This window comes from Ursus arctos, unplaced genomic scaffold (genome assembly GCF_023065955.2).
Source record: "Ursus arctos isolate Adak ecotype North America unplaced genomic scaffold, UrsArc2.0 scaffold_1, whole genome shotgun sequence".
Lineage (NCBI taxonomy): Eukaryota > Metazoa > Chordata > Mammalia > Carnivora > Ursidae > Ursus > Ursus arctos.
The window spans coordinates 67,296,710-67,321,676 of record NW_026622763.1 but is presented as its reverse complement, the minus strand read 5'-3'; the positions used below and the strand labels follow the sequence as shown (position 1 = coordinate 67,321,676).

General features: G+C 40.4%; 1 protein-coding gene across 1 annotated transcript in view; it reads left to right on the top strand.

Moving 5' to 3' along the window:
• NEMP2 (nuclear envelope integral membrane protein 2) overlaps positions 1-24,967 on the top strand; it is a 336,857-nt gene that overhangs the window by 149,063 nt on the left and 162,827 nt on the right. The window lies entirely within an intron of this gene.

The window sequence follows — 24,967 nt, the reverse complement described above, 5'->3', positions numbered from 1 at the left end:
GTCTGCAAAGAGCAATTCCTGCTTTGGGAATTCAAATATTCTGCTGTATGAGAGAGATTCTGTTGGTTTTGGAAATACCGTGAATCATTTCCTGAAAGAGCAAAATAATGGAAGCTTTTCAATCCAAGTTCCCAAGAAGTGTTGTCTAAAGGCAGAAGACACTTGGGAACACCAGGTCATGTGTAGAGGCCTTTGCTGTTTCCTGGACTTACACACTGCGTACCCGCCGAGAAGTACCTACACGCTAGCAGGGGCTTCCTCCTCCTTGGTGGTCATGTGGTTCAAGGAGATTTGTTTCTCTCAGTTCTCACAAGTTACACTGGTCAGGGATGCATCATAGTTTGATGGTCAGTGAGAGTATCAGAGCCTGAAGACCCACTTTTCAGAATATTAACAAGGGTCTTTTTACCAGGGAATTTCCAGTGAAGTCAGTACGTGTGCTGTCTCTCTCACCAATAACCCCACAAGAAACTCAAAAGTGCAAGACTCGTGTTTGCATCTGTATAATTTAAGTGGAGTAGATGCTTGTCAGCACCAGTAAGGTCAGAACGCAGTCAGTATTTCCATTCCAACCCTCCCATGCTCCCCCTCAGTCTTTAGCCCTTTATAAGTCAACCATAAAAAAATTCACAAGTTGAAATTTGAGGCCATTTTTTTTTTAAGGTTGGGAATGTTTTTCTCAAATGATAGACTTGAGATCAATGTGATCTTTCGCAGTGAGCAGCAGGGAAAGAGTGGTGCCGTGAGACGCACACACAATATAGAGTCCTATCTCCAAGACTGAGACTGAGTAGGAATTGTGTTCCATAGGGGCCATCTTTTTGAGTTTCACCCAGAAGATACAGAAACTCATGAGGACTCTGTAGAGCCCAGAACAATCTTTTCCCCAGAAGCCTTGCAGCTGTGAAGAAGCAGGTAGCAGTTGACAAAGTCAATCTTCAATTTAGTTGTCAAAGACGATCTCCCATTTCTGCCACATCGCCTCTTCTGATGATCAAAATTAGTCTTCTCAGTTTGACTCAAATGATGTGTTTGTGTTTCTATGCTATCTTCTTACTGGGGAGAAGTGAAAAGTCAAGCTTTAATGATTACAGTTGGTAGTGAACCCTTTTAATCCAGCTTCTTAGACATGGTTGGGATCTGTGTTGCTTTTCTAAACAAAGAATAGCAGGGTGTGATAGGGGTTCATGTGACAAGAAATCATGACCTCCGCAAGGTCAGTTGTTCAGAGGTAAAAACATGCTAAAGTGCTCAATAAACCTATGTTGACTATTTGTTTCTTAAGGTAATACATATGCAAACTTGATGAGTTGCATGCAAACCAATGAACTGGACCTATATGTTTTCATTGCAACAAGTTATGGGCTGTTAGAGTCACAAAATCGACACTCTGTCCACACATCACAAATTGAAATGCTTAATTGGGTATTATTACAAAAATCACAGGCTTTGATCATAACAACCTGGCAGTGTATTTGAGAAAGCCAAGTAAAACAGCAACTTTTAATTAGGCAACCAGCTTTTGTATAATGATACTAAAGCACTTTACAAACTCGTTCATTTCAAGAAAAGCCAGATAATTAATAGAATTATAGATTCCTAATGTCGTAAGGAATCCCCCTAGCTGCAAAATGTTGGGATATTCTTTAAACTCCAATGGCCTGTACCCCCTGTTTATTTCAGACAACCCTGCCATGGTGACCCCATGCATCTTCTCATCATCTGAAAGTGCTCCACCTCAAAAATCTTAGATTCCAAATTCTACTCTTGGAAAGCAACTTCCAAACATAGCTGCTGCCCCCATAGCTGCTTTTTCTTTTTTTTTCTTTTTACACCCATCTGGCTCACGGCCTTCCCAGATATCTGCAGCCTCACTGACACTCTCTGCCTTGCCCTTTGCTGACACTCTCTGCCTTGCCCTTTGCATTTCTTGCTGACGTGCTTGGAATGTCCCCACCCCTGTCCCCTAAAAGCTATGTTGTGTCCTGACTTGTCCATACTGTCTTTCAGCTACTCAACCAGTATTTATTGAACTAGCCTTATGTGAGAATTATTTCACTTGGCCCCTCTGTCTGGAATGTCAGCCTCCTCTCACCCACCCCCATGGTTCTCCCTCCCTCTTCTATCTCCTACACATCATTTAAGACACAGTCTTGGAGACACATCCTCTAAGAAGCCACTCCTGACCATCCTCTCCATTCCTTCTTCTCCTTTCCCCATAACAATTTGTGCATGTCTGCATCAGTGAATCAGTCTGTCACTGTTTCAGCCTCCCCCACTAGACCAGTGTAGTCTAGCATACTCACCTTTGGGGTGAATGCAAGGTAATGGTTAGAGCTCAACAACCTGTTGTCACACCCTATCTCTACTGCTCATTAGCTGTTACCATCTTAGACAACTTATGTAACTTTTAAGCTTCAGTTTCCTCAGTTTCCAGTTACTAATAGAGACTGTGGGTAAGCTTAGCACAATGCTTGATATGCAGTAAATGCAAAACAAATACATGTTGAATAAATAAATGTCACAGGAATGCCCTTAGAGGATTCCCTAAAAGGAAGATATTTATCTTTCAAACACTTGTAGTAGCAAGGAGCTCATTCATTGTTGGATAACTCCAATTATAGTGTAACTCAAATGATATGGTTTGACTCACACTAGTTGCATTGACATAAATTAGTCCCCCACCCTCAGTGTCTCCTGCTGTGCTTAAGAATCTTGAGAATCTCTCAGGGTCCCCTGTCATGTGTATCAGCAACCCATCCCTCAAGTACCCCTATTTTGGACACTACCTCCGATGTAATTGGCTGCTGTGCTACGGTTATTTTTGGGCAAAGCTCCTCACAGCTAGTGCCCAAGACTGGCTGCTGCCACCAACACTGTGGCCTCAGGACAGGAGTCACAATCTTCCTCTGTGCTGCTTTGCCCCAAGTGTGGTTGAGGAGTTTTCCCTTAATTCTCCTCAGGACATCAGAAGTCAAAACATACAAGAAGTTGATCAAATCTTAATGAAGTTCAGGGCAATGAATGGGAAAGGGAACACAGAGAATGAGTCAATGCTCCATCCCCTCCAGGAGGAAGCACGTCATTCCTAGCAGCCCTCGTGCCTGGGTAGCTCCCCAGGGCCTCAGAAGGTGCCCTTCCTGGGAGATCCAGTCAGTCTGACTCTAGGTCCCAGAGTTCTGATTTCCTGCCCCACCGCTGACCTCTTTTGAGGACAGCTGGCGGGTGAGCAGTTCCAGTCCCTTCAGGGGAAACCCACCCGCATAATCACACAGTGATTCATCATCAGTGCATTTCCCCAAAGCTCTATCATTCAGTCTTGCCTCTTGCCACTTTGTTGTTAATGAAAATATTAGCTACCGCATCTGGTTTATCAAACAATCCTAGTTCATAGGAGGGTGAAACATGGAATGATTTTGTTTTTCTACAGTCACTGCCTTCAACTCTGCCCTGTTCACAATCTCCCTGTTGTGTCCCCTGACAATATCTCTGGCAGACTTCTAGAGTTCTCGTCCCTTTCAGGGATAAAAACTCACCCCAGTTTAGTCTGATTTAAAACTTCAATCTTGCTTTTATACAATGACCATGTTCCCTCTCCCAGCCCTGACCAGCTCCCCTACCACAGAGGGGCTTACCTGTCCCTGGGCCACCCCCCTCTGCTGCTGACAGTCCTTCTCTCCGTGTGGAGACAGGAAAGAGGGACTGGAGCGACAGACAAGTGTTTCTTACCTGACTGGGGTGTTGAAGGCCTCTCTGGCAGTGCTGGCTGTTGGCTCCCTCTCCATGGCAGACATCCAAATCTGGTTCCCTCATTGGTGCTTATGTGAATTTTCCAGAGGCCCAATAAGAGGCCCCCCACTTCACCATTTCTACCATCTGCTCCTATTCTTGGTGATTCACCCCGCTGTTCCTTGTGGCCAGGCTCGACTTTCCTGGCAGCCACCTCTCTTGGGTGGGACGTTAGTGAGACAACCTCAACCTGGCTGCCTTCCACAGCATCCCTTTGATCCAGGGTAAAATCACATATCCATTACCAAATGCTAAATGTTGGTCATGGAAGATTCTGCACTCTATCCCTTCTCTCTGCTCTGCCTCTCCCTCCAATTCTCTTTTCCACTTACCAAATTGCACAGAGTTGGACCAGCCCATCTATGGTATGAGCAGACACCCAACTGGTAAATGAGGAGAGGGCAGGAAAAACATTTGATCAGAATTTAGCCTCCCAAGGATGAAATGACTTTCCAGAGTTCTCTCCTCCGGACTCTTACCTGCTTATAGGGACTGGGAGCAGGTGGCAGAGATGAAGGTTAGAGAAGCAGGCCCCATTCAGCTGCTTCTTGATAAATCCTGAAAGGAATGTCTGATTCCTATTCACTTATTATTTATTGTTTGGTCCTTGACGTGTTTGCCCTCATCTTTGGATTCCAGTTGTTAATTTCAGAGCAACAAAAAAACTTCCCATGAACATTCTGTTTTACCTGCTCAATGCTAGATATTATATTTGGGCCTTTATATATATGATCACATATGAGCCTCAAAACTGTATTATTGCCTATATTTTAGTGGTGAGTAAATAATAACTCAGAGAGTTTAAGTGCATTTCTCAAGATCACACAGCTAATAGTGGTAGGTCCAGGACTTAGACTCAGTGTATCAGATTAAAGCCCTTTTACCTCTATAAAATGTCCCTCATACAGAAAGTTCTTGTGGTTGAGCTGAGTTCTGCATCCTTGGAACTTTAAAACTCTCAATCCTAATATAACAAAGTAAAAATGATTAAAAATAGATATATATAAACTCCCAGTTAGAAGATGAGTAAGTTCTGGGGATGTACTGTACAGCATAGTGACTGCAGTTAACAATACTGTATTATATACTTGAAAGTTGCTAAGAGAGTAGATCTTAAATGTTCTCACCATATATTAAAAAATGGTAACTATAAAATAAATAAAATAAAACCCTCAATCCTAATTCTGCTTTTAGAGCCACACTAAGGAAGTCTAACCCTCTCTACATGCCAAGCGTTTCTGACTTCACTTACTCTAGAATTTGGCACATGCCTCGCTTTATCAGAAGATCGGGCAGTTACGACTTTTCATTCAAACATGTAAAGGCAGTTATGGTCCCTGTGGCTTCTTTCCTCCAAGCTAAGCATCTCCATCTCCTTCACCTGAATCTCTCATGCATCCAGACCCTGAGTAGTATTTTACAAACATATTTAAAGACTGGGAGAACTTTTGGGTTCCTTGTTATTTCTCCATGTTTCTCTTTTACTTTTTCCTATCCTACTTCCAGATCCGACTTCCTGCTCACCCTCTCCATTCAGTTCCAGACTTGGTAAAGAAGGTACTGAATGAAGTCCTCCCTTCAGACCTCAAATCTTTCAGATATAGCTCAAGATGGAGTTCAGTGGGCTACTAGTTGGTAGTGAGGATAGAGGGCTTCTCAAATTCTTTCACCATGATCCATTCCTGATCCTTCTCTTCCACAATAGGTTTCAGATCCTTCTCATTAATTGGGAATACCAGTATACTGGTTCTTCTGCCTTTAGGCCGGTGGCCCACAATATTCTAGGAAGCTTTTAAGCTAAAATACATGGGCTTACCCCAAGAAGGTGGATCTCAGGCAGAGGTATAGTTGTAAAGCTCCCCAGGTAAATCTGAGATGCAATCAGCGTTGAGAACTGCTTTGGGTGAAGTTCAACTTCTCATACTCATCCCACCCCCAGCTATGGGGCGCTAATGGTGGGTATCCATTCTGCAAGCTTGTCTGCTCTTACAAATCACAATAGGCCTAAGGCATTTCCTGTTTCATCCCCCTCTTGAACTGCCCCCTAATTTGCAGTTGGAGAGAGAGCCTAGTTCTTCATATTTACAGGGCCTTAGGGATCAGCTTACTCTGAGTCCATGGAATAATCAAGTTCTTCCTGACTCAGGTCACCAGCTTTGGTTATTCTCTCAGATTCTCTTTGGCAATCCTTTCAGGCAACTTACCCTCTCTGCCTCAGCCTCTCTGGAAGGATCTCCCTGAATGTCCTCCTCAGTAGTAAAACTAACATGCCTAAAACCCAGGAAGGCCAAATTACATTATGCAAACCTACATCTTTCTTTCCCAGAGTCATTCTGGACAGTACTAATCAATCAGGCTGTAGATTCCTCTCAGCCAAGGTATGGCCTCTGTGTTCCCTCCAGTGCAGTGTTCAGGTGGCCATCACTAACTAATTAGAATTGGCATTGAAAATGGAACCTATCAGCCTTAAACACACAGTTTAAAATGGCTGAAATAATATCCAACAAGAGAAGACGAGGGGCTTCTATTTTTATACCATCCTTATAAGGGGTCCTTCAAAACAGAAAGATAACATGCCCTGTGATAGCTCAAGTTCAGATGTGATGCAACTAGCGACAGTTTCCACCCCCAGGTCGTTCACTCCCCTCACAATAACACTGGCCCCATTTTCCTTGGTTGAACTTTTTGGACTCTGCTTACAGCACAATGATGGGCCTTACTCTGTGTTAAACTATAATTTTCTTTTTATTTTGAGCTGAATATTCGTGTCCTCCCACAGTTCATATGTTGAAGCCCTACCTCCCAAGTGACGATATTTGGAGGTGAGGCCTTTAAAAGGTCATTAGGTTTAGATGAGGTCTGAAGGTAGGGCCCCATGATGAGATTAGTACCCTTATAAGAAGAGGAAGACAGCTCCTCTCTCTACGTGCATGCATCAAGGAAAGGCCATGTAAGCACACAGTGAGAGGTCATGGTCTGCAACCCAGGAAGCAGGTCATTACAAGACACAGAATAATCTGCCAGCACCGTGATCTTGGACTTCCCATCTCCAGAACTCTGAGAAATAAGTGTCTACTGTTTACGCCATTCAGCCCATGATATTTTGTTATAGCTGCCTGAGCTTATAACCAAGATATTTATGCCCACTTACACACTTGAGGATGGGGTGGGGCCTTCGGAAAAAATTAGATTTTACGTATTAAGGGCTGAAGGAAATTTTATCCATTATTTTTGTTCTTTTTCTTTCTACCCACTCTTTCTAGTCTTATTTGCATTAATGAAAAAGTCAAGATTAAATTACCAATTCTTAAATATTAAGGTTAACATATGAAAAGGGGACAGTCTGAATTCATAATATATTAAAAATATGCATAAGAAAAAACTGAAATGTACAAATCACAACAACATTGAAGCAGTTGCCTTTTTAGTCTAATGGAGTTATAATTGATGTCTTTCATCTCTAGTTTCCGTATTTTTAAAATATAATGTGAGTATATTATTTTATAATAAAAATGATTCGTGTTTTGAAATGTCAGAAGATTAAATTAATAAAATTAGTGTTATCTTTTAAAAGAAGACAGATTAAATTTCTTTTTTTGTAGATGACCTGTTTTGTAGGGTTTTATAAAAGATACTTGCCGGGTGATATTGAGACAACAGGAATATTGAGTTTCAACTTATAAGAAATGATTAGGTTAGTTTGCCAGGGTTTCATTGTGAGGCTCCTGAAGATTCTGCTGAAGAGCTTAAAAAACAAGTAAATAAAAAGATTTTCTCTTAAAATGAGTATGAAAGTTGAAGAAACAACTATTTCTCCCATAATTTTTTCCTGACTTTGCAGTAGGTCAGAGCCAGTTTAAATTCTTACTTGGCTGCTATCCGCTGCGTTTTACCACAGGCAGGTTACACCCACTCTGGACTTGCCCATCTTCATCTCTACAGTAATCTCTATCGTGCAAGCCCGCACACTTGTTGAAAAGAAATATACATAAAAGCACAGACTGCCTCACACAAGCAATGCCGGATACAGTTCATTACAGCTGAAATTCTGAGATCAAAATCTAATGTTCCTTTAATTTTCTAGCACAGTTACTGATCTAAAACCCTTTTAGTATGTACCACACAGAGTTGTACACTGTGCTCTCTCATCAAATATTTAAGCCATCAGAATTTTAGTGACACATTTCTCAAAGGAACATACAATAATTTGCTTTGCAAAAACACATCATTGAAAGAAATGGAATTTACTCATGAAGTTGGCAAAGATATTTTTTCTGAGAATTCTAACTTCAGTACGATTAGATCTTCAGTGTAGTAAAGATTGGCTTCTCTATAGCACCAGATAAAGCAAGCAAGGAGGCTCTTCCCCATCCTGACTCCACCTCTGAAATCCCCTACGGGATCTTCCTGGCCCAAATCTTGCCCAGTATTGGCAATACCTGCCCATCCTCTCAGTGGCCTCAGCACTTCCTTTACTCATGATTTTTCATATTTCATACCTGAGAGGATATCCGGAACCAGATGATTTCTGACTTTGTGTTCATCTCTAAGACTTGATAGTTCTAAAAACATAATTTAAAAGAGTTAACTTTTTTCTTTTCTTTTTTTTTTTTTTTTTTTTTGAGGAAAGTATGGTGATTGAATAGCTGGAGAATCATGAGCAGATCTTATCTAAACTGGATTGTAAAGTCTTTGAGGGTGTGTCTTTCCAGATACACTTCTTGCCATTTTCTGTATTTTTGAAATGAATGATATTAAATTTAAGGCAAAGAAATGTAAATGAAAATACCTGTTCTGCCATGTGTAGTGCATAAATTGTACTCCTGTGGAAAGCTCACGTTATCAAAAAATTTGTTATAAACATCATTATTTGCATGGGAGATGGGGTTAGGATCTAAAGCCTCTTATACACAATTATTATCACTTTCATTGTTATTACAAACAAAACACAAAATTCGTATGAGATAACAAAAGAAAGCAGAGTTAAATGAGCAGCCAGCCACACAAAGCAGCAATGTATTCCTAGCCTGTGTGAGCCATAGCATTTTCATTTTTCTTATTTTGATACTAGTTCTTGATTATAATTGTAGGAAATTTGTGTTATGCAAAACATGTTCTTTAATTAGTCAATTGTCTTTCGGGCAGTTCATGTTAAGAAAACTTGCTCTGAAGAAATAGTATCTGTACTTAGTACCCAGGAATGGAAGTGTAGTCCACCTCCTTCCAGATCTTTTAAAGGGACCCAGCCTGTCTACCCCAATCCCTTTAGAATCCCTGATTTTGAACCTTTGTCCTATTTTGGTTCCATATCTTGGCCCTTGGTCTCCCCACAGACCTCCCGACTGGTATCCTGATTTCAGACTTAATATCTCAGAAGCATCTTCAGGACAGAGTTCTCAAACAACCCACCCATGGATGAGAGGAGATACTCTGTCCCTGAACACTGGCACCGCATGTGACATTTGCTGGCCTCTGCCCAGTCCTCTTCAGAGAGGAATCCTGTGTAGGTGTGACAAACACCCGTTAGCACTCTCAATTCTTTTTCTGTCTAATCTGTGGATGCTCACTGGTATGGCTGATCACGCAAAATAGGTTCTTGTGTCTTTGGGAGGTTTGAGCCAGTCTAGTTTGGAAGAAAAGACTAGGGTTTCTTCTCATCTGGAGATGCCATAACCTATTCTTATCAGTGCTTGCAACTACAGAACAAAGTTATTTTGAGCAAGGATTTGTAGTTTACAGCTCAATTCTTTCAGTGTGAATAAGCAGTGCTATTTATAGTTATCTCATTTTATTGCTTTAATTTATGTATCTGCAAGGATCTGTTCTAATTGTGAGTGATTATCAGAAGGGAAATGTGCTCTCATGCACCTCAGGGGATTTATTTGTGAGCCTCTGGTTTTAAATAGCCCATTTATTCCCCAGTGGGTAGAAAATCAATTTTATGGGTCTTCAAACATACATAATAACCATCATGTATAATAAGGTAAATATTGAAGTGATATTAGCACATTATTTGCTTTAATGGTTTTTCTTTTCTAACTATAACGTTACCTATATTTCTACTATGTACGTTCAAGGTATTTCTAGTGTAATACAATACAAAGAGGGACTTTGGCCCTCTCTATGTATTACTAGGAGAATTCAAAATTGGTTAATAGCACCGATGGGGAGATATAAGGCCCCAAGCAACGGAGAAGATCCTCTAAGGCATTGAAATGACAGAACTGGATTTCTGCTAGCTACAGAAGACCTTAAGAAAGCATGATATGTCCAAGCAGAGCTCACCAGCCCTAACAAGTATTTGATATGGGTCTTTCCATTCCAACCTTCTCATTAACATAGTTACATTTCTCAACCAAAAATTAGATGAGAATATTCTTTTTCACAAAACTGGAAATGCATTTTTGTTGTTTTACCGATACTGTTCCCCAACAGTACCATGTTCTCCAATACTCTAGGCCTTTGTATGTTATTTCATCTGACCTTAATGCCATTGTTCACCTATCAAAACCCTACTCATATTGAAGCATATTAAATGATACCACTTCCAAGAAATCTTTTCTGATCAAAATCAACCCTCCCCAGTTAAAATCAACCCCCCTTCCATCCTCATTTGCAACCTATTGGTTATTTCATTTTTTTATATCACAACTAGTTGCTGTATCACTTGTTAGTTTCTATTCTCCTAGAATTCAGATTGTCTCATTTATCTATGCATATCCCACAATGTCCATATGTATTTCCTACACATAAGTTGTAAAGGAGAAATTATATAATTGCTATATGAGCACAATAGAGAGAGATGGGATGAACTAGAATATCCCCCTCATTGTCACAGTCCTATCAAGGGGGAATTTGGAATCCAAAGAGTCTGAGCAAAGCCTGAGCCACCTTCTTGGACAGCTGGTGTGGTGACTCACGAGTTGGGCCCAGTAAAGAAACAAGTGTTTCTTGCCCTCAAAAACAGCGGGTTCCATTTTTCTGAAAAGAGTAAGAAAAAAGCCATATTAATAGGAGAAATATCCTTTCTTCAATGTGAGTTTAGATTGTGTTGTCTTAGACAAAAAGTAATGCTTGCATTGGTGAAGTGTGATTACTTCTAGGTTACCAGCAAGGGAAACCAATTGCAGTTCTCATAGTGCGGCGATGAAACTGGGATTAGAACATCCAATTTCACCCTCATTCAGGGGCCTAGAGTCTGTCCCTCACCTCCAGAGCTGACTGAACCAGCCTCAGTGCCCCAAAGAACACCTTGTTGAAGCCTGAAGACCTCAAGTTTTCAAGAACCAAACTGGTTTCTCTGGGCAGTGCCTCCTCTTCCTCCTATGGAAGGGATTTCCCCAGAAAGAGGATGACCCCGTAATGTGTCATAGGGGAAGATGGGGGAAGGAAAGGACAGAACGATGGATCTACAGAAGACATCTTTCCTTTAAAGCCCAAACTGGGGAGGGCCTTTCCTAAGATGGGACAAGGGAATACCTTGGATAGAAACACAACCAGTGTTTCTCTCACACTGCCCTGCTATCCTGGGACTTGACACTCCCATGGAGAAAAACAATAATAACACCAACACACCATTTCACGGAGGCTCTGTTTACTTCATCAAGTAGGGAATGACAAGCCAAGGGATCAGGCAGAGACAGAGCTGGAGTAATCTGCCCTCAAGCAGAGTACTAGAACTGGTCATACCTGGTTAACGGCAATGATGAGGAGACCTACTGTCTACAGAAACAAAGAACACGATGAGGCGTAGAGATGGTCACACTGGGTTCCCAGAACTGTATCCATATGCTAGTAGAAAACATCCTAAAAAACAGATAGGAGGGACCTCATCATTCTTTGGTGATGAATAATAGGGATTCTGATATGAAATTTCCCTTCGGACTTTCATAGCTGGGGGCTCGGGGTAGATGAATAGAGATTTAGGGTACCATAAGTGAAATCTGCTGAAATAAATCATTTACATAGGGAAAGAAGGCAAAAAATATAGTTGGAGTCCACACTGAAGAGAGCATTAAAGGCTGTCTGATCTCCCTTTTCCAGCTGGTGAATGCTAGGGTATCGCTCCCCAGCTGAGTCAGATTTGTCAGAGGATATCATTGGCTGCACTGTATCTTAGAAGCCCCTTTTGGGAAGAAGCTTAATCCAAAGCCAAGCAGGAATCCAAACTCACCATAAATCTGAAGGGGCCAGGCAATGAGAACTCTGGTGATGAGACACGGGACAAAAGGTTTGAAGTGCCAGGTCATCTAAGCCAAAGCAGGTACTTTGCTTTTTTTAGTGAGTTGGGGGCATTGGCCTCTAGATAGGGAGAGAACTCTTAATGGTACTGACTTAGCCTAAAAAATGCTTGTGTAGGGAATTTGGATTTTGTTATATTAGTATTAGAGTGTCATTGAAATTGTTGGTTGTGTTGTGTTTTCTTTAACAAGGCAATGAATGAGAAAAGTAGTGTTGAGGGGAATTATTCTGGAAACAATATACAGAATGGATTGGATGATAGAAAAAACAGAGGTTGAAACTGCATGAGATGAAAAGGGACTGAACTAAAGGGTGACAGTAAGCCTAGAAAGTAATGGATATATGTGTGAGAAAATACAAATGAAGAATTAACAGGACTTGGTATCTGACAAATATAAAGGATAGAGAAAGATAAGTTTCAAAAATGACTCATGGTTCAAATTTAAGTGAAGAGAAAAATGTAGGCACCAGTCAGAAGTCACCCTCATGCCCCTTTCTTTGGTCTCCTCTTCACATTTTTCCTGAGTGTATTTTGGTGAAAGCGGCTCATCTTCTGGAAGTTGATAGGCTAAAAATATTTGAATCAGGTAGTTTGAGCAGAAAAAGAGAAAGAATCAACTTCTTTTTTCCTAATTACAAAGTTCTTCTAACTACATAGGGAAGATAATGTAAGCAGAACCTAACAAAGATATCATAAATTCAAGCCAGTATTCTTTAAATATTGTTTCATATGTGTTTAGCAGGGTTGGGATAAACTGATATTTTATTAACGAAAGCTATAGACTTCTTTATGTTCAAAAGAATTGATTTATTACATAACCTGAATGTAGCACATTTTTACTTTTCAGTTTTTCCATCACTGCTGTCACTAATATCAATCAAACTTCATTTTGCTGAACCCATTGGAATTTGCTTCATTTGGAAAAGAATACTGTTCCAATTTCAATTAGCTTTCAGTTACAGAACCTTAAAGTAATTACCTGACCCAGCAGACAGCCAAAACTGTTCTATTTAATTTTTTCATTCTACAATCAGAAAATGAAATGTATTCTGTGCAAGAAACTTTTACAGAAACAAGAAAGACACCTTTTTCAGGGATTTATTCCTATAGCCCTAAGTCAAGACTAAAATAATTTGGCCAAAAGATCCACCTTATCTATAGTTCTCTCTCTGTCCCTCTGTCTGTCTTTCTCTTCTTCTGGTTTTATTTTGCATATTTTTGAAGTAGGAAACTTCTTGGGTATCCTATCAAGAGTTCAAAATGTAGGTGATAAAACAAATCACTTGTTTCCAGTAAACAACATCATGCCTTGCCATATTTGGTGTCATAATTTTATTTTATTTATTTTTTAAAGATTAATTTATCTATTTAAGAGAGAGAGAATGCACCCAGGGGGAGGGGCGAAGGAGAGAGAGTCTTAAGCAGACTCTGTGCAGAGCCCGGAGACTGACATGGGGCTCGATTCCACCACCCTGAGATCACGACCTGAGCCGAAACCAAGAGTTGGACGCTTAACCGACTGCACCACCCAGGCGCCCCTCGTGACATAATTTTCAGGAAACCATGAACTGATGTCATGTTTGGTATCCAACTTAAAATTGCAGTATACAATAGGCATTTGTATGTTGCAAGATACTCACTAGAGATTATTTGATATTTCTGCTCAAGAACACCAAAGGAGCAGAAGAACTTATATTTAACTTGTTATGCAATTAATCATCACCATAGTTTCAATTTGTTTCAGCGTGTCTACCTGAATTCCTATAGACTAGATAGAGTCCCAGGACAGTCAACAGGCTAGTTACCTTTTAAACCAGGTCTGAGTTTAAAAGAATTCCTTTGTGGGAATCCTATAGGACTCAATAATTAAACAGTTAGTTGGTTTCTTTCAGAGAACATTGTTATGAAATCATTTGAAACTGGTTAGTTCACTATTTGTGATGTCTTCAGTCACTAGTCAGGCTGAAAGTATAGCTTTTTTGTTCCGTAATGACATGTTTAGTTTATGTGGATAATAGTAATGTCTTCTCCGTTCCTAAAAAAAGCCATAGTTATAACAATGAATCTTTTAGTCTGTTTTATTAGGAAGTTTATAAAATTCAGAAATCAAGAAATTTCCTTTGGAAAACAATGTCCTGGTATTAGTTTTCTAGGGCTGCTGAAATGAAGTACCACAAACCCAGTGGCTTAAACAACAGAAATCAGGTTTTTTTTTACAATTCTAGAGGCTCAAAGTCTAAGACCAGGGTGTCGGCAGAACTGGTTCCTTCTGAGGGCTGTGAGGGAAGGATCTGTTTCAGTCTCTCTCCTCATCATCTTGTAGATGGCCATCTTCTCCCCATGTCTCCTGCCCTCTGTATGTGTCTGTGCCTGAATTTCCTCTTTCTATAAGGGCACCAATCATGCTAGATTAGGGCCCGCTTATAAGACCTCATTTTAATTTAGTTAGCTCTTTAAAGACCCTATCTCCAAATATGGTTACATTCTGAAGTACTGGGGAGTTAAAACTTCAACATATGAATTTTTAGGGGATTATAAGTCCCCCTGTAACATCTGCAAACAAAGTTTTGAGTCGGTGCAGCACATTCGCTTTCCAGCAAAGTGAGTCCCAAATAAGTGGTATTCCCAAACCATACCAGCACCTGGCTTGACATCCACCCCAGGCTTGCTTTCTTCCTCCTCTCTTACTTCAGCTCCAGCTTCGTGACATCTGCCCCTCAGAAGGCTGCAGGGAGAAGGTTCATGGTAGCCACCAACCTAGGAGATCTCCAGTGTCTTTGTCCAGGGTGTAGGGTCTGCTCCCACAGCTGCCGGTCTCTGGGGTGTCTCAGCCATGCTCCAACCATACTTGTCACCTGAGATCCTGAAGCAGCTGTGCCCCTACTCTAAATCTCACAGTCTTCTTGACTAACTCACTCAGCTCCGGCCTCCAACTCCCCACTGCATGAAGGAACTCAAATCCGGCCAAGGGATTTAGAGGAGAGACTTCACTCTGCCCTTTCCAGCCGTCTCCTCCCTCTGCCTCAGCCCATCTGTCCTGCAAAATGTCCTGTCTCCTATCATGGTTTCAGGACAAGGACTTTAATCCTGAAGAATGGAAACAAGCAACCTTTGGTATATGAATGTACGTGTGCATGGTGAGAGTGGGCAGGATGGGGGGTGGGGTGGGGAGTGACACGCAGGGCCAGTGGTGAGGAGGTACGTCATGTGTTTGCGTGTATAGAAGGTATTGGTTACTTTAGCACAGGATTTAATTTTTTAATACTGGCTCTCTGAATGATCAGCCTGTAGCCATCTACAGATAGGGTGAGATAAAGAGAATCACAGAATCTTAAAGAGTTATAAGAAACTTTCAAGATACTTTTACCAGTGTCTTTATAGTTGAAGTGAAAAAGTGGGGCACAGAAATATTGCATCCAAGATTATATAATAGTTCATTAAATTTTGTAAGTCTGGGAGCTAACATATATGTAATGATCCGATGCTATGAATTATTACTGTGTAAAGAGTTTCATATGAAAGCACTTTGGAATATATGTCCAGTCTATGACAACCCCCTCAAATATCCCCACCACCTAAAGTTGAGGAATCTCCACTCCTCTCTCCACAGTTGGTTGAACTGGTATATACACTTGACTCAGGTTAAGCCAATTAGAATCCCCTCCCTGGCAATTTGGATTTGGACTTGGAGATAGAGAGCAGCAGTCTAGGTGACCCTGTGACAAGGTCAAGTTTTCCACTACCCAGTAATAGCCAAGCACAGGGGCAGTGGCATCCTTTGCCCATTACCACTACCTGCCTCTGAGGTCAGGGCCCACCTTCCGTGGTGGAAAACTTAGGAATGTTCTGCTCTATTGGAAAGGCCAGTTATGAATGTGGGGAGATCAGATGGAGGTCCTCAAATTCCTGAGTCCTCAAATCCCTCCTCCCCCGGGAGGGCCCCTTCTGCTGGATGGGCCGAGGTGATGTGATGGCTCACTGCCATCTAAAGATAGCAAAGTGGAAGGGCCTCTAAAGATAGCAAAGCAACTAAGCCCAGCTAATTGTGGCTCCTTGGTGCAAAGGGCCAGGGGAAGCGTAGGCTTACTCCAGTAGTGACTGATGACCTGCAGGCCAGCTGAGTTCCCCCATGTGGCTCCCAACCCTGGTATAAAGTACTCACAGTCTCTCTAGACCAACTCTGCCTCTATCCACGTGGCTCCACCAAGGTCCTGCTCCCTTCTCCCTGGGGAGGGGGTAATTACAGTCAGGGTTTTCTTCCAGCCTCTTTCCAGTGCATTATTATTAGAACATAAATTCTATGCCCTACTTCCTTAAAGGTCTTTCCTTCCAATTCTCACAATCCTTTTCTCCCCTCAACAAAAATCTGCCTCATTCAGATCAAAAGCTTTGGCTTCTATGCACGTGTGGGGGCAGGGAATATATGGGAAATCTCTGTAAGTTCCCCTTAATTTGGCTGTGAACCTTCAACTGCTCTTTAAAAAAAGAAAAGAGTTTGGCTTCCAGAACTATTGTTTCTGATAGACTCTTACAAAAGAATCTCTTTTTTAAATTAAAAAAAAAAAAAAAGGAAGGAATGACTGTTTCTTTATCTTTGCACACTGGCTGGAACCTCCCTAATTTTCTTTTAATCAGTGTGGATGGCTCTAGGGGAGCAGAAGGAAATAGAAAACAGAAACATACACACGAATTCATACTTCAAGAAATGACCTCGCTAAGTGGGTAAACTCACTATCGTTGGCAGTCTTATTCCACCTTGTGAAATAGAAGCAGGTAGAAGCCAGTTGTCAGGGACGATACTAAAATGGACTCACAAAGACAAGCGGAGAAGACAGTGGGGAGAGGATGATGGGGGTTCCCAACCCTTTTTAGCTTCCCAGTTTCTGCCCAACTAGAACCCTTTTATCCTCATACCCTTAAACATCACTGTATTTCTAAAATAAATTTCTAATTTTTCTTCAGCTAGCTTGAGTGAGCTTATATATTTAGCAACCAAAATGGTGCTAATGAATACAGTTTTATAGTTTTAAAGCTAATCTACATTTTCCTGACTGTCTTGAAAAAAGCACTATAGAGATTAATAGGTGGTTAAATGGCCCACAACTTTTATTATGAAAATCTGTATTATTTATTGCAACTCTGTAGTTAACACTTTCTTGATAAGGATATCAGAATGTGGTTGCAACATACAATCTGACGTGTTGGTATCCATCTGGAAAGAGATATGGACAAGATGATATCCTAGCTCCCGCACACTAACTGGTAGTTGCCGGCCTAAGATGTCTTCTCCAGATACAGGCTTCCTCTGAGCACTGAGGAGTAGCAAGAAGAGACTGGACCTTGGGAGCAAGCAGCCGTGTTCCATCCTGTCAGTCCAGGATGCTCCTGATGTTGTTGATTACCTTGCCTTGCTTTGAGGTCTCCCATATCCTAGGGGTGAGAGTTGTTTCCTTTCCCTAGTATCTTCTCACTGTCTGACCCTTTGTTTTTAGGGAATCTGTGCAAGCCCCCCTTTGGGGAAATCTGGCCCCATGGCTCCTTCTAAGCAAACAGTGATATGACCCAACTTCTCACAGCTCACTGGAAGGTGTTCACACCTTAAGCTGGAGCAGTCACATTCTCTCAGGAGGGAATTCTGAAGTGGGCTTTAGAGACTCTTTGTCAGTCCTGTTGAAGTCTGGACAGAAAGCCGTCGTCAGGCTGAGCCAGGCAGCCCTGAGCAGCCTGAAGACGCTGTGGGTCTGACAAACATGCAGAGCGAAGGGCAAAGTGGGAAGCATTCAGCTTCTGTGAAACAGCAAGAGAGAATAACTTTCGCTTCTAAATCCCCCGACTTCTTAGGACTCCAGTTCTGCCCGAAGCTGCACTGACTTCCTGTCCTGGGTTCCTTGAGATAGCCTTGTATCCTTCCAAAAAAACTTTCCTGTGTGCTTACACTGATTTGAATGAGCTCAATAAAGAGCTCACTGTTGGGGCCAGTCATTATGTAAGATAAGAGTATGTAGCCTGCCACCCATTCACCTGGTTCTCAAAACAGGTAACAGCAAATAAAAAGAACATAATCAAAGTTTATTTTTTTCCTTCCCATATATTTTTTTAAGCAGAGAGAGGTATTTCAATTTCTTGAATTTGCTTTTCAATATGAATAGATTTAAGAACTTGTTTTACCAAGTGCCATTTTATTTTCATTGTAGGCCTAGACGTGAGAGCCAAAAGATTCCTAAGCCTAAGATATGAGATGATAGATTCAGGAGTTCTCATTTTAAATAATCTTGAGGCCATCAGGTCCTTTTCCTCACAAATTTCAACTATTTGTGGGGTGACCTAGTGCCAGAAATCTTCTACCATCTGTAGGATTCAGGTTGAACTCTAATCAATAAAAAAGCTACCTGGAAATGAAATGCCATCTTTGTCCAAAATAGATATGGACAGCTTGGTTGTAGCCTTACAGATGATTAAAGCTAGAAGAGATCAAGGAGGTTCGGGCTTCTTAACCTGGAACAGCAAATTTCAAAGAATGAGGCTAATTTCCTTAACTGAGAGGTTTTTATAAAAGTTAACGACCTTGTAGACTACTAAAATCTGAATTATTATAGCTCTTTACTCTTGATTCTTATGTTCTTTGAGTTGGGGCAGGCCTATCCTTCCAAACTGCCAGAATGTGGTTGGGCACGTATTCCGCCTTAGCTGGTATGCATGCATCCACTGCCTTTGGTGACGGAAGCGAAGAGCAGATGTGACAAGTTCTCTGTCATGGAAAATCATCAGAGTTCATCGTTTCTGTGAGATCAGGGAGAGTATGAACTCCAGCTACTAGAGTGCTCTCATCCTACCTCAAAGCTGCCTTTAGCATGAGGAAAACAAGTACATTCTAGAAGTTGAAACATATTTCAAATCTTTAAAGATACATTCATTGGTGAATTATGACTGTTTTCGTCTAAACGTTCTCTTCATTCTTGATTTTTGCTATGTGTTTCAGAAGCCTTAAACACTGTACATAAGCAGTGATAAAATAAAAGTAGTGTTTTAAAATAAACATTTTAATTATTATAAGTAGCCAGCTGATTGTGGCCTGGCATCATGGGTTGAGAATCATCAGTATTTCACTGGTAAAAGGTTATTTTACTGAAACACATAGAAAAAGAAAACAAAACAAATGTTTTCTTTTACACAAATCTGTTCTGCTGTAAAGTTTGGTGTTCCCGATGAGATGTTACAGAATCCTACTCCAGTCTTTTGAGATACAGACTATGGACAGGAGCTGGGATGAGGAGCTTAAGGGTTTTAGGTGCTCTGAGTTCTGGAGCACCTGACCCAAGCTGCAGATTTTTCAATGTCTAGGCTTTTGTTTCCAAGTAAATCCCAAATAGCTCGGCTAAGACCAACTGAGGCCTTCAAACTCAGCAGGTCAAGCAGAGCTCACCATGGAAAGCAGCTCCCACAACAGCCTGCGGTGATATCCATTTTTTGGTATTCATGCCCTTGAGTGAAGGCAGAGAATGGATCTGGGTGGTGGGCACAGTCTGTAGTTCTTACTCTTTGCATTTGTTCAGAATAACGCTGTTTATGTCATAAATGTTTGGAGTTCAGGAATCGTACCTTAATTGTTCCTATGTGTTATGTCCATAGATGTGCCTAAAAATGTCAGTGATGATCATTTTTGTTGTATTTAGAAAACCCGTGAGTTTTTAAAAAAATGTTTTAACCAAACATGGTTTCTCTATCTTAAAAGAAGACCCTCAGTTTAAGAAATAAAGTACAATACTTATATATTTGATTTTGAATTTATCTTAAGCCATCAGTGCCCATGCTGCTTCTTCAACCCTTCCATAATTGTCTCATTAGAAGCCTGCACATTAGCTCACATAAAGGAGCTGGAGGCAACGTGTTTTTTTTAATGTACAGTCTAATTTTCCTTCCTCATTAGGGACAGAAACCAAAGCAGAAGCAATTATCACCTGTAAGCTAATTCCTTCTCTAGGTATCAGTGAATTCCTAAATCTTTTGGAGCAGTTTTTTCTTTCATAAAACAAGGAAAATAATGCCAAATTGGCAGGGTGTGAAAAGGATTAATTAGGTCACAACTGTAATGATAAAAAAGGATTAACTAGGTCACAACTGCAAGCGTTAAGTGAGAGTGCTATTTCTAGAATTTTTGCACTCAGTTCAGGAAAGGAGAATGGACTAGATTTCACAATTGTAAATTAGCTTTTTCTCTTTGTAATTAATAATTTCTGGGTGAAATTTGGAGATGTAAATGGAATTAGATGAATCCGGTTACAAGTCTAGCAAATTTGTTTCTTTCTCTGAATCCTTCCTGTCTCTCCTCCCTCTGAACAACACACTGAAAACACACCTTAACCTTTCATCTTGGTGTTAAGGTTTATTTGTGGATTATCAGTTTATCTATACAACAAACTTTGCTCTTGGTGGAGTCTCTCGAGGAAAATGACTTCAAATTTTCAAAAGTCTGTAACTCCAGCTTGGACTTTTTACATTATCTTTGTTTTGCTATTTCTTGCTGCCTACATGGCAGCCCTACTCACATTTATCTACAACTCCAAAAACGGAACATGTATGAAACAAAGTATTATCGAACGCCAAACTCTTTTCTTTCCTAAGTTCTCTTTTGGAAAGTGACCCTACTATTCCCTCCTTTTCCCAGGGTCAGAGGCATGGATAATCTCCATCCAATTGGTCAATGTGTTCTTTCTCATGAGCCAGACATTTCTTTAGTCTGTTATCAAGTCCTGCCACTTTATCATCAATGATCTTGATTGCTGTCTTCCTGTTAGATAGTGAGTGTTCCTCAAGGGCAGGGACAATGTCTTAAATCTTTGTGTTCCCAGTTCCTAACGTTGTGCCTGGATATTTTTAAGCAGATGGCTTAACAAATGTTTGCTGAGTGAATGAATTATTGCACGATTGGGTAGCCATCGTTCTTGTTCCCTTTGGTCCTTATTCTCACTGCTCCCTTTGGCCACGTGAGTGTTGGGCGCTGCAGCAGTCACTACTCCATCCATCAGAGCCAGAATCCAGCTCTTGGGGGCTCCTTTGAACACTTGAAAGATCCAATTTGTATTACTTTGCTCTTGTGTTCCAAACATTTTTGGACTGTTTCACTACCCTCCTGAAAAACTTCTAATTACTTCCCAAATTAAAGGAGAACTTCATAGGAGTTTCAAAAGATTTCATTTAATGGACATTCTCTTTTCTAGATGTTTCATCTCTAATGAAATTTTTGCTTGAATTCTTTGCTCTAGTCCGTTAACGTTTTCCAACGGTCCTTGAATGTGACGTTCCTGCTCCCCGACCTGGGCCTGTCCCAGGCAGTTTAAGGTCCTTTTACTTCTCTACTTAAATACCTGCCTTCAGCATGGCTTGATATTTACTTCCTTTAGGAAGCTTCTGCTGGAATCTGGACACTGCTAACAACTAACCAGCTGATCAGTACTCACAGCCTCGTTGTTTCTATGTGTTTAGTTAAGCTTCACCTGCATTTTAAAGTGTTTACTGTTCTAGAATGCAAAATGCTTACGACAGTGCAGGCCAGACACACGGGCTCAGGATACAGTGCATGTGGACTTTGCCATCAAACAGACTGGCCCAAGTTACTAGTTCCTAGCAGTGTGATCTGCAAAATGGGGTAGTAATTACCTCCTGGAGTTGCAGAGGATTAAATGTATAGCAGTGGGCCCGGTGCTGGGAAATGGTAATTTTGTTTGATATAGGGCAGTAACACAATCACAAGATTAAGAGTATGAGCCTCAGTTTGAGATCTTTTGTTTTCCAAAGCGGAACTAGTTGTCTTTTTAACAAGGGAACACAGGAGAAAGTGATTTCTTTCTCCTGTTCTAAGTCTTGGGAAATGAGCTTTCTTCTCACCTTCAATTATTACAACATACTGATTTTTTATTCTCTGACAAAGTTAGGTAACCTCAAATTTATCTCACCTTGAAATGCTAATTTTTAAAATACGTGCAAATTGCCTTTTTGATACCCTAAGAGTTGGAGTGAAGTACCTGGCTATCTCTGTGGTTATCTTTCTCATTATACAAACTGTTTTGTCATCTCAACAAAAACAAATCAAAGATGTGGTTCAACCTGAGAGTTAAGTCAATGCATGCAAAAAAATTCAGTCAATATGCAGACACGCTTTGGTGACAGAGTAACTTGCTGAATTCAGAAAGAAAAAGGACGACCCAGTCCATCTTAACTGTTGATGGAAAACATCCTTACATGATGTTGTTGGGGACCTGAAGGTGGAATGAGTGTTTTTTTAAAAAACGTTAACTAAAATGATAAGACTCTGAAGGGCCCTACAGTAGAAGATGCTACCAAAGAAATCCCTGTCTTCTGGGAAGGATAACAAATAGCAGGGGATGGGGCTAGACCACAGGTGTCTGGTTTAACAGTTCACAGTTGAGGGTGGTAGAGAGGCTCAGAAAATTGTAAAATGCTTCTGCTGAGCCAGTTCCCGGTAAGATTCCACCTACGTATGCACTACTTAAATATCTTCCTACATACATGAGCCTAAGTGACCTGTCAGCAGAGGGTATCTGTGACAGTTATAAGACAATGGCCTTGCTTGCTTAGGATTGTGTGTGGGTGTCAAACATGGCACTTGAAACAAATTTATGAGGTGCAAACTTTTAATGCAAAGATGACTCATAAAGTTTCAGAATGTGTACATATGAAGCACAATCTAACTTAACACCATCATTGGTGCTCACCCACAGCAAAACTAGGCTGTTTACCAAATTGTTTGGATTACCAGGACATTCACAAAATTTGCCACTCTTCGTTCTTAAGTTGATGAGGGAAATTCTTGGGCTGATGTCAACATTTATGCAGCACTACCATCTGATCTTGAACAAGCATTATATTTATTTCATCTGCATTTTGCAACATGTTTGATGGCAGCATTCAATTAACTTTGAGTTTGTGAAGAAGTCAATTTTTTGGAGAAGTTACACTGGAAAACTTAAAAAGACAGCCGCTGTACACTAAAGTAAAAAAATTAAGTAGAGGCAATTTCTCACTGAAGTGTCTGGAATCAGGCAACAAGAATAAAGTGGGGAAAAAAGAATAAAATGGAAAAAGGATCATAATTAAATATTTCATGTGTATGTTGAAAAAAACCCCTAAGATTAGTATTTTATGTCATTCATTTCTGATGTTCCTTGTTTGAGAGTTTTATCCAATTGTTATACAAATTTCCTTTAATTGAAGATGAACTTATAAAGACTAAACCTTTAACATTACTGGAGTAATATGTTGGAAGTAGATTATTTAGTTGTCAGAAGAATAACCTTGGAAAATTGTGACCAAATATCACAACCAGGAGACCCAAAATTCAATAGGATGCTGTTTTAATACTTAAACATTTTGTGGCCTTTAAAAGACAGGGAGAATATGAAAGAATAAAGAAATAAAAGAGCTTAGTTAACCAATTCTGTAAATAGAACCAATCATTGTTCATAGTTCCCTTAAAAGTGATTAAAATTTGCTAAACTGATAAAGATTTGCAAGTTGAACTTAAAAAATAAATTTCCGATTAGCTTTTTCTGAGTACAAAAAATAAAAAGACCTTCGAGGTATTTTTTCTTTTTTAATATTCACAGGTCAGTAGAAACGAAGTCAGAGGTTTTAAAGCTTTATAACCAGTGCTTACTCAAAAAGTATTAAAAAAAAAATCCTAGCCCTAGCATTTAGTTTTTGATCACTTCTATGTAAAGTAAGAATGATCTTACAGAGTTAGTAAGGAAATATTTAACAGCAAGGTTTTTAAGATTAAACATATTTACAATAAAAATAAATTTCTGGACATTGGATCACTCTTTTATTACTTTTGGAGGCCCATTTGAGAATTTCATTTATGAGGACACCCACAGATACTAATGAATAAATAAGCTTGGATTCCCTGAAACAACACCCATGCACACGGCTGGACCATAAGGTGGTTTTTAGTTAAATAGCAGCTACCATATTTGGTTATATGCTTGAAGCTGTTACAAACACAAAACATTTACTCAATTCTAACTTAGCTGTTTACTAACCAAATTCACTTCCTATAAGAGACAGACGTCCTAGTTTCATTAGGTTAATACCTTGGTTGATTTTCTTTTGAAGACTCAGTGCAGTATTAATGAAGTTACAAACATACAAGCGAAAGAGGTATTGTGTCAACAGTACTTTAACATTTGAGTAACCAAGTGAGCAGACTCTAGGTGAGAAAATTCCTTGCTTGCTTATTTAGGTTTTAAGTCTTAAATACCATCAACTATAATTGGAAACGTACACTAGGTGCTAGTAGCCCCATAATCACCAAATCCTAAAGCCTTTACCCAAGTGGTCTTACTAATTTAAGGACAAGAAAAAGCACATTTCCCCCCTGCCTTTTGACAGGTTCAGTGGGACTATCAAAAAGAACTGTTATCCTGGTAAGCAGATCTAACTGGCTAAAACTAGTAATTTTTTTTTTAATGGCCTCAAAATAAAAGAAATGCACTACCACTACGTCTTCCTAGCACATCTCACCTCTTTCTGTTAACTATTCCAGTTCTGGCCGATCTCTTCTACATCTCAATCACACCAATTTGCTTTCACCTGTAAAGTGCCTACTACCACAGTGCCTCGTAAACACAGAATACACTTAAATGTCAGCTCCTTACTCATCCCAAGTCTGTAACACACTGAAATTTGTATTTTATCTGAGTGGTATTAGGTCCCATTCAACTAGGTACTGGATTCACGAAGGGCAAGGATCCCACCTTGTGTTTCCTCTGTGGCCTCCACCCTCATCCTACCATCTGGCACATGTGTTGGGACCCCATGAAGCTCTTCATTAATCCACCAAATGCATCAACTAAAACTTCACTGCAGGGGCGCCTGGGTGGCTCAGCTGGTTAAGCATCTAACTTTTCATTTCGGCTC